Here is a 13,386-nt window from a genome sequence, read left to right as displayed (position 1 = left end):
AGTACCAACATGAAGGCTACCTCTAAATATTCGGCTTTCATAGCCTCCAAACAAGCACAACAAGGTCCAAATTCATCTGGAAAAGTGAAGGCACAGACGTCTCGCATGTTCCTTCATCCATGTGATTAAGTCCTTAATCAGCTTTCTCCCCATTATTTCACAATAACGAAGAGCCACTTAGTAAAATGCTGTCATCTCATCAAAGTGCAGCCGAAGTGTGACTGAATGAAGATTGATTAAGGTAATATTCTGCTGGGTGGCTTCTTTTTACACAAAGAAGAAACGGAGTACTCTTGCAGTGAATTAGGAAACCATAACACAGAGGCCAATTTACTAGGCACAACAGTAAAACAGAATTCCCTAATTGGCTGGCCATCAAGCTTGAAACTCTTCCTGCATTGTTGGGGTCCACTTTGCATATCAAAGAAGTCTAAAAATGCAGCACTCCCTTAGCACTACGGGAGGGAGCCCAGCTTTCGCACAGCAAGTCCTGTGGCAAGTCTTGGAAAATGATCAGTGTTCTCATACAGATTAAGACCACAATAAGCACAATTTGGATTTATGAAGCAGCTAGTAAATTGTTAGACTATCCCAGGGAGCCATGTGGGATAGAGCCAGACATTGGGCAGGATGGTGGCATAATGGTCACCACTGCTGCCTCACAACGCCAGGGACCCCCGGTTCGATTCCGACCTCGGAGTGGAGTTTGCACATTCTTCCCATGTCTGCGTGGGTTTCCTCCCACAGTCCAAAGATGTGCAGGCTAGGTGGATTGGCTATACTAAATTGTCCCTTGGTGGGGTTACGGAGATAGGGTGGAGTTTGGGCCTGGGTATTGACTTTCAGAGTCGGTGCAGACCAGATGGGCCAAATGGCCTTCTTCTGCACTGAAGGGATTCTAACCAGCCTCCCATCCATTCACTCTATCTATAATTCCCACTGCCTCGGAAAGGCAGCCAGCATAATTAAGGGCCCCATGCACCCTGGACATACTCTCTTCTACCTTCTTCCAACAGGAAAAAGATACAAAAGTTTGAGGTCACGTACCAACTGACTCAAGAACAGCTTCTTCCCTATTGCCATCAGACTTTTGAATGGACCTACCTCGTATTAAGTTGTTCTTTTATCTGCATCTTACTATAACTGTAACATTACATTCTGCAATCTCACCTTCCTTCCCTATGTACGGTATGCATTCAAGAAACAATACTTTTCACTGTATATTAATACATGTGACAATAATAAATCAAATGATCCTTCTGCGGCATACAGGGAGACGTTAGGACAAGTAATCAAGAGGTCAAAGTGATAGATTTTAAGTGATTTAAAGGGAAAGGGATAGACAGTTTGAGAGGAGGGGAGGTTTAGGGAGGACATTTCAGAGCTTTGGACCTGGTCCGCTGAGACACAGCTGGCAATGGTGAAGCGATCAAAATCGAGATCTGCAAGAAACCAGAATTGGAGCAGTGCAGAGATCTTGGAGAATCAGAGGAGGTGACAGAGACGGGGAGGGATGAGGCCGCAGATCAATTTGAAAGGATGAGGTGAAAATTGAGGCATTGGTGGAGCGGAAGCCAAAGTCGCTCAAGGGTGATTATTGATTATTGATTGGGACTTGCTGCGTGGATGGTTTGTTTTAAACCCAAAGAATGGTCAGGTTTGGGTTAGGTGGGAGTTTAAAGTGTCAAAAATCAGAATCATGACCCAAATCCTCTTCCAAGCAACCCACATCCAGTTTTGAAGGAAGTGGGACATGGTGTGGGTGAACATCACTTTGCCACCAGACAATCTGCACCTCTAAATATTATAATGAGGTTGTGTTCCCCTTTTTTACTCACCATTTTAAAATTAACTCTGAACCTCAGGAAATCTGGCAGCCAGATCGAAAGAACACCTGGGTTTGAAAGGTAAATTATTTTCCACTTGGATCCAGCATGGTTGCCTGGACAACCTCTTAACCTCCTCCAAGCTCTGCCTGACCTGCCTCTTGCAGGCCTCTGATTCAACCCGCCGGCCACCTATCTGTCTCAGGATTTCCCAAATCTCCCCAGGCCTTCAAATCCCTCACAGCCTGACTTCCAATTATTCCCATTCCTATGCCTTTGGCAGGCACCACACCCCTGCCACCATTGCCACCACCCCCTTCCACCATTGCCACCCCCCCCCCCCCCCCCCCACAGGGCCTTTGATTTGATCCCAGAAGCCTCAGATCGCTTTTCTCCTACTGCTGACTCCCCCCTAACTTCTCACTACTGAAGCGCAGCCCTCCCCCCACCCAATCCCAGTTTCCCTCCCGCAAAGCCTCAAATATCCCTCTTACCTTCCTCTTGCAACAGTTGATCATAGGATCAACAGGAAATCACAGTTGGCATGGGAACATTTGGCATAGGTTACATTTAATTCATGGCACTTGGCTACCCACTGCTCAAGAGGGTGCAGGGCCAGGATGGCGGGGGTCAGCCAGCATGAAGGTTGACCGCGCCAACTTATGGGTAACTTGCCTCTGATCTAGAACCCAACCATTTTTAAAAATTCGTCCCATTGTCTCGATCAACAACCTTGTCTTGAAACTGCCCCCCCCACCCCCCCCCCCCCCCCCCCCCACCCCCCCGATGCTATTACTCTTCAGTGACAAAGCTTATCCTGAACCCAATCTTATTTCCACTTTCTACCAAATTATTAATTCACATCACCTGGTGAATGTGCAGCAGCGGAGAGTTGACTGAAGGACGCTCATGAATATCTTCCTTTAAAAGCATTCAGAGATCAGACGGCATCTGGCCACACTGCACCTCCTCTTCAAGCCTGCGACTGTCTGGTGGTAATGTAATCTCGGTCACAGGGTTGCTCATTTTACCCTCGTTCCATGCGTCTGTCCCAAATGACAAATTAAGCAATAAAAGACAGGCTGTACATGTACTGCACTGTCAAAGTGAAGAAAAGCCGGACAACTGAAGGACAAAACTGCAGGTCAAGCCCATCGTTCTCGCAGCCTACCCATAATTCAGCAGCTCAGTAAACATGAAGCCCATCTCTGCTGTTTAGGTACCATTGACCGATTGGTGCCATTCACTTCCGTGCTCACTGGTGTTTTATTAGATTATATAAAGCTAGCAGCTAGAAACGCGCTTTTCAAGATGGCATAAAAATGTCTTGATGCAATCCGTTATCCTCTATTTATAGCAGTTGTTCATCCATTTAAAAGTGATAGATGGGAACTGGTATAGTCAGATATATTTGAATTTTCTTAGCAACATGTTATAATCCGCAAGTAGCCTACGGGATAGGAACAATTAACTTCCCCGCGACCCTTGCCCCGTTAAGGGGGCGGGGGACATGTAAACAATGTATAGCTCTGTGATATATAAAGGCGGCCAGTTAGCCAGCTTCAAGGCAGAGGCCCAATTGGGATCTACTGTGTGATGTATCTCATCGTCATCGTAAATCAATTAAGTTGTTCGGAACTACTCGGTGCAGACTCCTTCCTGGCTTTATAAAACAACAGAAGTAAATAATTGGAGTCCACAAAAATTAAATCCCCCCTGCAGTCTCTCATATTGCATCCCTCAATCTCGGGGTCTTTGCGCCTTGCAGACATTATTGGCGCAAACCCGAAAACAGGTGAGAGGATTGTGATAGACTATCAAATCTCGCCCTGCCTGCTCTTTATGCTAATGGTTGCACAGTCCAGTGATTAATGGGTTGCTGACTTACTGCATGCCTCAGCCAGGGACCCAGGTTCGTGAGAGACCGACACGCTTTAAAGCATATCTGTGGCCCTTAAAGCCAGCCTGCGCCCCTTAAAGCCAGCGTTAACCCCTTAAAGCCAGCCTGTGCCCCTTAAAGCCAGCCTACGCCCCTTAAAGCCAGCCTGCGCCCCTTAAAGCCAGCCTGCACCCCTTAAAGCCATGCTACGCCCCTTAAAGCCAGCCTTCGCCTCTTAAAGCCAGACTGCACCCCTTAAAGCCAGCCTACGCCCCTTAAAGCCAGCCTGTGCCCCTTAAAGCCAGCCTGCGCCCTGTAAAGCCAGCCTACGCCCCTTAAAGCCAGCCTGTGCCCCTTAAAGCCAGTCTGCACCCCCTTAAAGCCAACTTGCATTCCTTAAAGCCAGCCTGTGCCCCTTAAAGCCAGCCTGCACCCCTTAAAGCCAGCCTGTGCCCCTTAAAGCTGGCCTGCACTCCTTAAAGCCAGACTGTGCCCCTTAAAGCCATCCTGCACCCCTTAAAGCCATCCTGCGCCCCTTAAAGCCAGCCTGCGCCCCTTAAAGCCAGACTGTACCCCTTAAAGCCAGCCTGTGCCACTTAAAGCTGGCCTGCACTCCTTAAAGCCAGATTGTGCCCCTTAAAGCCAGCCTGCACCTCTTAGCGCTCCAGGGGCTGTTTAGCACAGGGCTAAATCGCTGGCTTTAAAAGAAGACCAAGCAGGCCAGCAGCACGGTTCGATTCCCGTAACAGCCTCCCCGAACAGGCGCCTGAATGTGGCGACTATGGGCTTTTCACAGTAACTTCATTTGAAGCCTACTTGTGACAATAAGCGATTTTCATTTCATTTAAAGCCAGCCTGTGCCCCTTAAAGCCAGCCTGTGCCCCTTAAAGCAGGCCTGCACCCTTAAAGCCAGACTGTGCCCCTTAAAGCCAGCCTGCACCCCTTAAAACTGGTCTGCACCCCTTAAGGGCAGCATCATTCCTTAAAGCCAGACTGTGCTCCTTAAAGCCAACCTGTGCCCCTTAAAGCCAGCCTGCACCCCTTAAAACATGTCTGTGCCCCTTAAGGGCAGCATCATTCCTTAAAGCCAGCCTGCATTCCTTGAGCGGGATTCCCTCAGTGCATGCTGGGTCGGAGAATCGCTGGGCCGGGCGCGAATTGTGCGACGCGCCCTGACGCCGGTCTGCCGATTATCCGGTGAGCGGAGAATCATCTCCATTGACGCCGGCGCAATCAGTGCGGCACCAGCCGGGGGCCACTCTGTGTGGCCACACCCCCCCCCGGCGATTCTCTGCCCGGGATGGGCCGAGTGGCCGTAAAAAAAAATCCGAGTCCCTCCGGTGCCGTCCACGTGTGGTCTTGTCCGGTGGGACCTCGCCGTGCATCCTTTCAGGGGCAGGCTGGTGGGGGGGGGGGGGGAGAGACCGACCCCAGGAGGGGCCTCCGCTGTGGCCTGGCCCGCAATCAGGGCCCACCCATCGGCGGCCTGGCCTCTCAGGCTGGGGGCCTCTTTTGCTCCGTGCTGGCCACTGTAGCCCTACGCCATGTTGCGTTGGGGCCGGCGCGGAGAAGGGAGCTACTGCGCATGTGCGCATTCGCGCTGGTCGCAGCACGCATGTGCAGACCCGGTATTGGCAGCTGGAGCGGCGTGGGTCCAGTGCCGTGCTGATCTCCTGTAAGGCTCGGAATAGCTGCTCCTGGGGCCTGTCAATGACGGTGTCAACACTTAGCCTCAGCATCAGAGAATCCCGCTCCTTAAATCTAGTCGACGTTATATAAAGCTGGCCTGCACCACTTTAAGCAAGCCTGCTTTCATCAATTGAAGCCCGCTTCATTCCTTAAAGCCAGCCGGCATCACTTAAATCCAGCTTGCACTCGTTCAAGCAAGCCTCATCAGTTAAAGCCAGCTTGCAATTCTTAAAGGCAGCCTGCACCACTCAAAGGTGTGGCACATTCTGGCTGCAGTCGGATTTGGAAGTGTTAACAATAATAATAATAATCGCTTATTGTCACAAATAGGCTTCAGTGAAGTTACTGTGAAAAGCCCCTAGTCGCCACATTCTGTCACCTGTTCGGGGAGGCTGGTACGGGAATTGAACCCACACTGATGCCCTTGTTCTGCATTCCAAGCCAGCTGTTTAGCCCACTGTGCTAAACCAGCCCCTGGGACACATTGAGCAGAAAGCATAGAATCATACAAAATTTACAGCCTAGAAGGAGGCCACTCGGCCCATCTTGTCCATGCCAACCCTAGGACACTCAGGTGTACTTTCTAATCCCACCTTCCTGCACCCAGTCCATAACCCTGTAGCTTAGAGTACATAAGGTGCAGATCCAGGTACCTTTTAAAAGAGTTTAGGGTCTCTGCCTCCACCGCTAACTTGGGCAGTGAACTCCAGGTAGCACAAGTGGATAGCACTGTGGCTTCACAGCGCCAGGGTCCCAGGTTCCATTCCCGGCTTGGATCCCTGTCTGTGCGGAGTCTACACATTCTCCCCGTGTCTGCGTGGGTTTCCTCTGGGTGCTCCGGTTTCCTCCCATAGTCCAAAGGTGTTCAGGTCAGGTGGATTGGCCATGCTAAATTGCCCTTAGTGTCCAAAAAAGGTTGGGAGGGGGCTATTGGGTTATGGGGATAGGGTGGAAGTGAGGGCTTAATGTGGGTCAGTGCAGACTCGACGGGCTGAATGGCCTCCTTCTGCACTGTATGTTCTATATTCAGACTCCCCCTACCCTCTGCGTAAAAACGTTTTTCCTCATGTCCCCTCGCCACCTACTGCCACTGCATCTGGAACAATGCTGCAACAGGCTAGGGAGCCTGTCCCCAGGTTCTCCGGAGGCCTTGGTGCAGGCAATGCTGAGGAGAACTGTCCCCTTCTGTCAACGGGTCAGGAGACCCTCCAGCAGGACACGCGGGAGGCAGCTGGAAACTGTCACAGTCAATTACGAGCAGTCTGCCCCTGAGAACCTTGATGAGGCGCTGCAGGAAGATTAATGATCTCACATAAACAGTCAAGGTCAGCAAGTGCATCTTTATAAGTGCCATATCATACAATCTGCACGGAGCAGTCTAGTTCCAACTTGGCAGGGGTGTTCCCACAGAGTTTGGAGGCCATTTTTCACGTTACGGAATTGGTGGGCAACTCCATGACGACACTTGCCGACCCAGCCACGATGCAAAGTCTGACCACCGATGGTTGTACAGGCAGGAGCCATCCCACAGTGCTGCAGTGCAATCCAGGACTGAGGACAGGTGAGATCTCTCAAGTGAAGCTTGTTGCCATCATCATCCCGATACCGGTGCTCAAAGGCACTTGCAGTCCATCACAGCAATCCAGCAATCTGTGCTCCGGCAGTGCCTCCTTGGAGCATGAACCGGCTGCCCTCCCTCAGGGTGACAACATTCATGCTCAAACCAATGCTATTCTGCCACTTCCATTGCTGTTATCTGTCAGCCGCTTGTAATGTTCCCTGTATGCACGGATGGTGAGGTCTTTGTAGTTGAAGTGATCAGAGAACATACGGCTTCGTAAATGAACAAAACTTTATTTATTAACTAAAACACTAATGGGTTTCCATGATGTATACTAAGATTACAGTTGGACACAATGGTTAAATACAAACATCTATGTTTAATTCTTATTAATTCCTGTTGACTCAGGAGCTGCTCGATCTGTGACTGCTGTCCAGATTCTCCCTCCCACATGTGGGTATCCTCCAGCAACGTTCTCCCGTCGCCACACCACCTGTGGTCAGATGCGAGAATAGGTCATGTCTCCCATGTGGGTGTCTTCCAGTAACGTTCTCCTGTAGCCACGCCACCTGTGGTCGGATGCTAGAATTATAATCTATGCATGCAGGCACTAATATTTATATACAGTTTGGTTATTATGTTAGATGCACAAATGATATTCTATATATCATTACACGATTCAGCCCAGCCTCTACCCTCCCCTCTCCATGCCACCCCAGGGTAGTACAGCTCATAAAGGCTCAAAGGCATCCTGCAAGTCAACCTGCAATCTCCCCCATTGAAAGCTAGCAGCCTTCCGCCAGACATGCTGCACTAGGCTAGGGAATGACACACGTCGCACGGGAATGCACAAGTGGAACAGCTCCGATAAGCCCCTGGACTGAGAGTAAGTGATGATCCCAGACCAGCCAGTACCTTCCCCACTCAAATCGGCACGTGTGCCAATTGTCACCACATGTAAATCATTCCTCAAAACACCCAGGACTTCTGAAAACTAAAACACAGCCAATAAAAACTAACCAGCAAGATATTAATGATCTGGTGGAGGACCCTTCCCGCTGTGGAGTTTTTAAGAGATTGCAATTTGTCGAGGTGCAAAATCCAAGATGGCAACACTGGTGTCAAATCAATATTACAGGTGGACTGATGCCACGATCTAGAACATAGAACATAGAACAGTACAGCACAGAACAGGCCCTTCGGCCCTCAATGTTGTGCCGAGCCATGATCACCCTACTCAAACCCACATATCTACCCTATACCCGTAACCCAACAACCCCTCCCTTAACCTTACTTTTATTAGGACACTACGGGCAATTTAGCATGGCCAATCCACCTAACCCGCACATCTTTGGACTGTGGGAGGAAACCGGAGCACCCGGAGGAAATCCACGCACACAGGGGGAGGACGTGCAGACTCCACACAGACAGTGACCCAGCCGGGAATCGAACCTGGGACCCTGGAGCTGTGAAGCATTTATGCTAACCACCATGCTACCCTGCTGCCCAGCAGCATATATATTTTTGTATATTTTTGGTGCACACATGTCACATCCTTGCTAACACCTTCACCTCCATGTGTCAAGCCAGAAGTGAGAGTGACACCAAAATGACAGCCATCGTGTCAAAATGACATGGAGTGACTTTTGTTTCCTGAACCATTTTATGGCTTTCACGACCTTCCCTGGTAACAGAAGAGACAACGCTATCCTGTTGCTACCTGCCTCACAAAGAGCTGAATTAAAAATCGGCTCAACCAGGTTTCCAGTGACGTGTAGCTCTCATTTTAACCAACCCATTCTGTTGTGAGGGGAGCAAGGGGTATATCTGCTGGTGTTAGTCCCTGCCACTCAGTGTCCACGTCACTATCTTGACCAGACGGAAGATGGAACAGGGAACTGGCCTAGGATGAATGAATTGTGACCTGTGATTGCAGACAAGGTTGGAATTGAACGAGTCGGAACTCCTTTTCCTTCCAAAAGCTGCCAGGCTGCTGATAGGGCTCACACAAGGCAACGTGGGTACAGTCCGTGCCAGCTTGACTTCTGGGGCCTACAGTTTGGGCGGAACCGAATGCTCTCTCATCCTGCTTTTCCAATAGGAGGAGGCGACTACTGCATTGTGGGTAGATTGAAGGGGAACCCAACTAATTAGCACTTTTCCAAATGGAGAGGAATGCACAGCTGAGACATGTTGGGAACAGTCAAAAGCCAAGTTAGGAAAGGTGGCACGTTGACTCTTGTAATGCATTCATGCGAGAGTTTAATCCAAATTTGGACCATGATAGGATTGGTTTGCAAAGATCTTGGGCTGGATTCTCTGCCCTGCCGCACCAGTTTTCTGCCCCGGCCGGCCGGCGGGATTCTCCGTTATGCCGGCCGGTCAATGGGGTTTCCCATTGTGGGGCAGCCCCACGCCGTCGTGAAACCCCCGGGCGCCGGCAAAACAGAGAGTCCCGCTGGGGGAGAATCCCGCTCCCTTTCTCCCTCTGGTGGAAATTTACAATGTGGAAGGATCAGAGAAGGCTCCAGTGGGACGTTAATGCTGGTTTGGAATAGTTGGGCAAATGCCCTATTTCTGTGCTGAACATTATGGGATATATTATTTACTTTGAAGTAGAAATACAACATAGACATCAATGCCTGGGATACCTTTGTTGAGAAGAGACCTACTTGGAAGAACCTCTTAATTGAAGGGGCAACGTTCTTTGAAGACACCAGATGGCAAGAGGAGGCCGAGAAAAGGGGCCTCAGAAAGGAATACCAGTAATCCCTGGTACAATCTAACCAAATTTGTTCCATGTGTGGTAGCGAGCAGGGAATGCAAGAAGTTTCCCGACAGCCGACCAGGCGAGGTTGTCACCAGTATCTAACGTTAATTAGGCCGCTTAACGAGGCCCCACGGGTTTCTCGCTGCAAATGACTGTCTTGCCAGCTGATTCGCCGGGAACACGCTTAGCAACGCCTCTCTAATGAAGGGAAGCAGCACTTAAACCGGTCCCACAGGGAAAACGCCTGACTGCACACAGCCATGCCACCAAGCAGACCAGCGCTGTCATTTGGGGACGCCGACCTGGCCAACCTCCTGGATGCGATGGAGTTGAGGCAGGACACCCTATTCCCCTGAGGGAGTCGGAGGGACAGCTACAGGGCAGCCAGTGTAGGCTGGGAGGCAGTGGCAGGCGCCATCAGCATGGGGAGTGTGACCAAGCAGACAGTCATCAAGGGCAGCAAGAAGCTCAACATCCTCCACTGGGCCACACGGGTGAGTTGGCATCGGCCCCCTGGCACCAGTCCCACTGGCCACCCCCAGGGGGCCTCCTCAATGGCCCAGCGCTGTCCTGCCCCACATGATAGCAGCTGTTGGTCACACTCCCTGGGAAGTGTGCACTAACGTGAATGATCTTCATGCGGTGGTTGCACACGAGTCGGACGTTCCTGCTGATGTAGGGCACTCAAGGACCGACCGGTGCGTGCAGGTGACATGCGGGCTGTCTATTCCCCCCTAAACCTGGGACACCCCAGCGATGGAGGAAAATCCTGTTGCCCGGGCATCCTGTTAGGCTTGGTCCAGCTCAAAACTTATATCGTCCGCTGCCCCGGCAAACAGATATCTGTGACTTCACGGATGCACTTCTGGCCTGTTGGTTAGGACATGCCACACAAGTCCCCGCTCGAGCCCTGGAATGATCCCGTGGCATAAGATTCAGGGCTGCGGCGACCTTGATGGCCACCAGGAGAGGGTATTCTCCTCTTCCACGTTGTGCCAAGTCGACAAGGACATGGCACAGATGACGCACCATCCCCTTGTTGAGATGGAGCCTCCTGCAGCACATTGTGTCCATCATCTGTTTGAAAGACCAGCAACTTCTTTACACTTTGGGCCATCGCCGGCCTGCCTCTCTGAGTCTCTCCCTGGCCTGATGGGCGTTTCTCAGGATGTGGGGTGCGGCCCTGCACATGGGCCGCGATAGCAGCCTCCGCGGGGTGCAGAATATCATCCATGATGTGATATCTGTAAGGGATTGGAGAAGTTGAGAGACAGAAAAACAGTTATGGTTTCCACCCAGGATCCACAGGTATCCCAGAACACCCCAACCTTACATCGCCTGCCTTCCCTCAGGGTGCCATCGGACTTGCCCTGCACACGCACCCCCAGCCGCAGCAGGGTCCCCTGGGCTCCAGACCCCGGTCCCCAGACACCCGCTGGGAACGTTACCTGGTCCGGGCGCTGGTTCCCTCCATGTTACACACACCCACCCTCTGGTCACAGGCCTGTCGTTAGTGCTGTGGCCCTGTTTCTGGGTGTTGGAATGTTGACAGCTGCGTCTGTGGTGTTGCTGCCTCTGGGGCTTCGGTAGTGTCCAGGCCTCACGGGCTGATTGGCTTTAACAACTACCTGCTTCATGGCACGTGTGCCCACGGGAATCCACTTGGCAGCTGTGAGGTGCTCGCATTTCTAGAATTGCCAATTCCCGATTCACAATAGCCTGCACCCACCTGGCCAATGGTGGTACGTGGGAATTGAAGAGACCATCGCCACCTTACCTCGGACGGGGCTCTGTCACGGGGGTGTTCAATGGGAAGGCCAGGCAGTGGCTGGAGCAGCCTCCGTTATGGGTATACTTGGCCCGTGGGCGCAGCCGCCCTGCCCTGGGGCGACCCCCACTAACGGTGGCGGCCCACCCCAAACTGAGCGCGGCCCTTCCCCCGGGAGGCTCCCCCACCACCACCCCCCCACCCGAGCACTAGGTCAGTGGACCCGATGCCCCTGGGCTGACCAATTCTGAAGATGGCTGCTCGCCTCCCCACAGCAACCATTCCAGCAGCTTCACCTTTTTTAGAAAGGTGTACGAAATGGCGCCCACGAGACCTCTCGCCAAGGAGGTGCTAAGATCACGGGTGGCCACTCAATATGGGATCCTTTCCATTAATGGGACGGAGATTGGGCTTCATTGGTGATTATAAAAATCTTTATTGGTGTGTGGCGCTAACAATTATACTCAAAGACGAGAGACAAGTACAATAGAGGCTTTATTGCTGTGCGATGCTATTCCTCCATCTGCAACTGTAGACTAGGGTCTGAGTGACTCACACGCATATTTATACACAAGCTCCCTGTGGGCGGAGCTAGCCGGCAGGGGCTAACCGGAGGAACCTGTATTACAGGTACAGCCATACATACCCCTACTGCAAGTACACATCACTACAGTGGTTATATCACCACATAGTGTCACAAGTAGGCTTACATTAACACTGCAACAAAGTTACTGTGAAAATCCCCTCGTCGCCACATTGCGGCGTCTGTTCGGGTACACGGAGGGATAATTCAGATTGGTCTCTCAATGCACTGCAACAGGAGCCTCCTCTCACCAACAGGAGTGGGCCGGTTCGATCGGAAACCGACCAGCGCCCAGAGTGATTCCCGATTTCAGCCTCTCCCGCTATTTTACCGGCCCGCCCGCTCTCTCGCCTGGCGCTACGTGACCGGTCGATCACGCCCCTAGAGTCCAAGGACTGATCCCATCCTCCTGGCAAGGGTGCAGTCGGCTATGCGCCTCTGGAATGGGTTCAGCATCTATGCAAGGACCCACCGAGTCCATGACCAGTAGGAGTTTCTCAGGTGGACAATGTTCGCCGAAGAAGAAGAATCTATTTACTAATTATCCGGAGTCTTTCATGACCTCTGGATCTCCCAAGGCAGCTTTCCATCAATTTCTGTCTTCTGTCTTCAGACTGTCCTGTGAGGGCTTATCATGCGATGTAAAACGCACTATATAAATGTAAGGTTTTGTTTATGTTGATGAGCATGGCACTTAGCAACCCCCACAATGACCTTGGGTCAACTCAGCTGCAGGATCTGTCTCAGCAGATGTAGATCTGTGGGGTTGGCTGCTGCCAGGCCATATTCTATCCAGTGACAATACTAATCATCTGCATCTTCAAGCCCATCTTTGTTCAGTTCCATGTTTTGGTGGCTGCTGCGAAGAGATAAAATGCGCCAGGTTTTCTTGAGAACACCTTGCGCCAAAGCATCACCACTTCCAGCTGGCATCAAATGAGGTCAAAGGGCAGAGCTGCACTATTGCCGCCCACTAATCCTGCTAAGAGCAGGGAATTCCTCGCCTCACTCTTCCGACCAATGTTTATTGCTCAAACAATGGGCTGGATTTTGTGGGGCAGCATGCTCCGCACCCACCCCCACACAAACATCGCCCCCGCTGAACCTTTGGTTGGAACCCCGCCCATGAAATTTGGCTGCCTCACTGAAATTTAATGTAGGGCGGCGTGTCAATTGGCTCAGGGTCAGACCTCTGGCCCCTCACCTAAGGAGGAAGTCTCGCCTTAGCGGAGCTGTCGGCTAATCCGATTGGCTGGCGGCTCTGTAGTACCAGCAGCACCTGTTTCGAGTGGTGGCCACCACTGGGCCGA

The sequence above is a fragment of the Scyliorhinus canicula genome, chromosome 14 (assembly GCF_902713615.1).
Source record: "Scyliorhinus canicula chromosome 14, sScyCan1.1, whole genome shotgun sequence".
Lineage (NCBI taxonomy): Eukaryota > Metazoa > Chordata > Chondrichthyes > Carcharhiniformes > Scyliorhinidae > Scyliorhinus > Scyliorhinus canicula.
Note: the sequence above shows the minus strand (reverse complement) of the source record.